A 4,473-nucleotide genomic window follows, 5' to 3' on the forward strand; every position below is an offset into this window, starting at 1 on the left:
TGTTAATTGAATTATATATATATATATATATATATATATATATATATATATATAAATGTAGCTAGTACTTACTTTGTGTGCGATTACATCCAGTGGCGCTTTGCAATGTTTCATGTGTTGTTCCTCAATAAAACTTTTCCAAACACTACACCCAATAAAATAAAAAATTAATTTGGCCTTTAATAATTGTTGCAGTTAAGAGATCGGGGTATATATAGTTGCTAGAGAGATCAAATTACCCTTGGATAATATCTATCATGTCTTGGTACTCTGATTGCTCTTTTCTTAACGAGTCTAGGATGCTCAAGCGACTATTGGCTATATCGATGACCATCAATATTCAGTGATTGTTGCATATGTTTTTATACACAAATATGATCGACATTAACTAGAGTCAACATATATATATGGGAGATAGCTTAGCTAGTAAGCAAATAATTGAACAAATGTCCATATGATCGACATTAATTATTTAACACTCACTTGAAGTTGTAGGGGAAGAGTATGTTCTTGTTTTGTTGGTTCACTAAGAACCTCATAAGATTTTTCTCGAGTTCAGCTTTCCATTGAGGCGGGGGTTAGGGTATTTGAATACAACATTTGGATCAATGAAACCAACATCATTATCCTTTCTCTTTCTGAGTTCTGTCATCTCATATCTGTATATATAAAAATATAGTGTGAGGATATATAATTTATATATATACATGTAGCTTTATATATATACACTTTAATAGTAGAAAATAATCATACTTACAGACAATAGCAGCTAATGAGGCTTTTGTCGAGAGAGTCCAGGTGGCATAGTTGGTGTAATTCTACAAACTCGACATATATAACGTCATCGCCACGGAAGTAATGTTGGTTTCTAACTCTGACAGGAACAAAGGCCTCTCCCCGTTCACACGCCGTCATGTATCACTTGTTTAGCAGGTACATTTGCGTACCCAGATCACCTAAGGCCTCAGGGTTGCATAAACTCTTTCCATGTTCAAATTTCTTTCAAGGATCCACTTTCAGAGCAGATGGTCCTTCAGCGAGCACTTGGGCAAGGTCCAAACCAGTTTCCTCGTAAAACCGAGCCAACTCCTCAAAATCGACGTCTAAGTCTAAGTTCGAACCATATTCATTACGAACGACAAGAGGGGGGGGCTGATTGTTATGATTGTTGTCCGAGTTGTGCAATACCTTTCCCTGGTCTAGTCTTTTTCTGCGCCGCCTCAAATGACTTGGTGAGAGAGCGGTCGTAGTCCAATTTTGGCAGGGCCTTTTGAGATTCCCGCTTTTTCTGGTCCACCTTCTTTCTTAGAAGATCTGGAGGTAGGTAGAAGTACGGTTTCTCCGGGTTCTCCCTCGCTTCTCGTTGCTTTTTCACTTTGTCGAAGAAACTGTCCACATCTTTTTATACTGCAGCATTTAATTCCTTTTTACTTTTCTCGTAAGATAGTTTTTGAGGAATAATTGGATTAGATGTGGCTTTCTTCTTTGCCGGCTGGTGGGCCAACGGCTTCATTTGCGGGATGGACCTCTTAGGAGCTAGCTTCTTTTTAGTCATCAAGGGAGGCGGGGAAGTCGTTGGAGACCTCTTTGGAGGCGTTGGAGACCTCCTTGGAGGTGGCGGCGGTGCCACCTGATTTCTCGGAGCACTATGATGATCTGGAGATTGGATAATTGGACTTAGGTTGGCGGAGACCCTGCTGTGTGAGTATAAAAAAGAATAATTAGGTATAAGAAATTATTATTTTTAATCATGCATGTCAATAGAAAATTAGTGAAATTTTTTTTGTTCACTTATGTCCGCACCTATTATATGGCAATTGAGGAAGCGGCCGTAGACTAGAGACCCTGGGAATAATGATGTAGTGCTTGCACCATAGTATGAATGTCTTCTCTGCTTCTCCTAGAGTCTTCTCCTCATCACCTCCTGGAATGTCAAGAGCCAGATTACTAAAACCTTTGTTAACTCTATCCACTGAGACGCTAACATATCCAGGTGGTATTATTGCCCCATGTATTCTTGGTGTCTTGGTAGGATCTGGAGGAGAAAAAAACACCGAGAGCCACCATGATTGTGGCGTTCTCTTTTGGAATATGTAGCTCACATGATGTAAACGGTGCAGTGATGTCATCCACAGGGAAACGTAGCATTGCGTCATCTTAATTTGGCAACTCCGTGGAAGCGCAACTGCTTTTCAATTGATCAGGGGGCTAATATTAATGTTGATTCCTGCATCTAATGCGTGTCTTTGGGCACTCATTGCTATTTGCACTTGCTTTATGATTTCATCTTGCATTCTAGCTTGCATGTTTTTTTTGCGCTCTTGTGCTTAAAGCAACGCCTCCCGTGACTCACGAACATATTCCTCCAATATGCTGATCTGCGCTGCTTCCTCATCCTTCCTTCTCTGTTGGCTTCTATAGGTATCTCTGTTGTTAGGAAAACTATGCTCCCAAGAAATGTTCCGTCCTAAACCTCTTGTTCGACCACTGTGTTCAGCAGTCCCGATGGCATACGTCAGTTCATCCTTCTCTCTATTAGGCCTGAACGCACCGATAGCTTTAGCTTATAGAGCATAAGATAATCTTTGTGTTGCTCTTTCGAGTTTTGGGCCATGAACCAGCTTTCCGGTCTCTAGGTCCAGTCTTCCCCCATGAGTGAAAAATTAATTCTTCACGCGTTTGGACCAATTGAGTGATTCTGGTGTGATACCCTTGGCAAGAATGTCTGCTTCTATTTTTTCCCAGTTGGGAATAGCAGTCGCGTAGCCACTAGATCACATGCCATGGTGGTATACCTTCTGTCGGGCATTCTCTTGGTTCCTTCTAACCCGTTCCTCACCCTCTTCCGATGTCTTATACTATACAAAATCATTCCAGTAAGGCCTCAACTTCGCGAGCGGGCCACTAGTATTGAAATTGGGCGTTATGTTCTTCTTGACGTATTTCGTGTATAGGGATTTCTTCTAAGTCTGGAATTGTGTGGCCATCTTCTTCATAGCCCACTTTCGAACTAGCTCCTTCAATTCACGATCGTTGATATCATCATAATCATCCGCTTGCAACGTAAAATGTTGAAGGATATCATCCCAAATTAAATTCTTATCAAGATCAGAGACAAAACTAACATGAGGCTCGTTGATCTTTTGCTTCTATTCACAGGCACTGATCAGAACTCTGTCCCTTACAAGGTATCCACAGTGTTGCACGAATTTCCTTGCATGTGGACCAAGTGGTTCACCTATCTCGATATTGAATTCCGATATTATGTAGCGCCCCTCCAATGACTTTTTCGGACCTCGAATATTTTTGCTTTTCACCGTTGTGGTCGTCGATCCAGAGGGCTACGTATAAAAAAGAATAAATAAATATCATGTGTACACATAATAGATGATAGATATTCAAATATATATATATATACAATATTCAAATATATATATAAATATATATATATATATACCTCGTCAGTATTTTCTTGCACAATATTTTCTTGGTTTTCTTCAAGAGCCGGGTATTGACTCCCGTCATCTACATCCTGCTGGTCACCATCGGCAAATTGAGTGTTAGTGTTGATAATATTCATCATTTCTTCATTCATGTTGTCTCTCGGGGCAGCCATCTAGTTTTTACTCCACTAGATATATCTATAAAAAATAAAACATGTTTCAATAAATAACCATCCGTACTAGTTGACCTTACTTACGTGATCATCTCGGCGAGCATTTCTCCACCGGACGGCACCGTACTTGGCCAATGACCGTTGCTACTCTCCCTCGTAGAACCAAAGCTCCTCCTTGACGTCCGTTACCGCTCGGCAGAGAACATGCTCGCCGAGATGAACACGGTCCACAAATTCAACTAGTACGTATTTTCTACAATTTTCTAACTATTTTCTAAGTTTTTTATTTTATGGAAAAATTAATTCTAAAAATAAAAGGCATGATTTCTAAGTATTTCATTTCATGAAAAAAATAATTCTAAGTGCCCTGCTCGATATCGGCGAGCTCGCGGGCATTTAGGTTGCCGAGGATAGTAACATTTGCAGATGACATTTGTAGGTCAAAAGTTATCAAATATCCATCAAATTATAGCTTAAAACATGTTTCGATAAATAACCATCCGTACTAGTTGACCTTGCTTACGTGATCATCTCGGTGAGCATTTCTCCACCGGACGGCACCGTACTTAGCCAAGGAAGAGCTCCGATCTGCGAGGAAGAGAACACGGTCTTCCATGACCATTGTCGCTCTCCCTCGTAGAATCAAAGCTCCTCCTTGACGTCCGTTACCGCTCGGCAGAGAACATGCTCGCTGAGATGAACACGGTCCACAAATTCAACTAATACGGTTTTTCTACAATTTTCTAACTATTTTCTAAGTTTTTTATTTCATGGAAAAATTAATTCTAAAAAATAAAAGGCATGATTTCTAAGTATTTCATTTCATGAAAAAAATAATTCTAAGTGACCTGCTTGAT

The sequence above is a fragment of the Miscanthus floridulus genome, chromosome 9 (genome assembly GCF_019320115.1).
Source record: "Miscanthus floridulus cultivar M001 chromosome 9, ASM1932011v1, whole genome shotgun sequence".
In the NCBI taxonomy this organism is placed as follows: Eukaryota; Viridiplantae; Streptophyta; class Magnoliopsida; order Poales; family Poaceae; genus Miscanthus; species Miscanthus floridulus.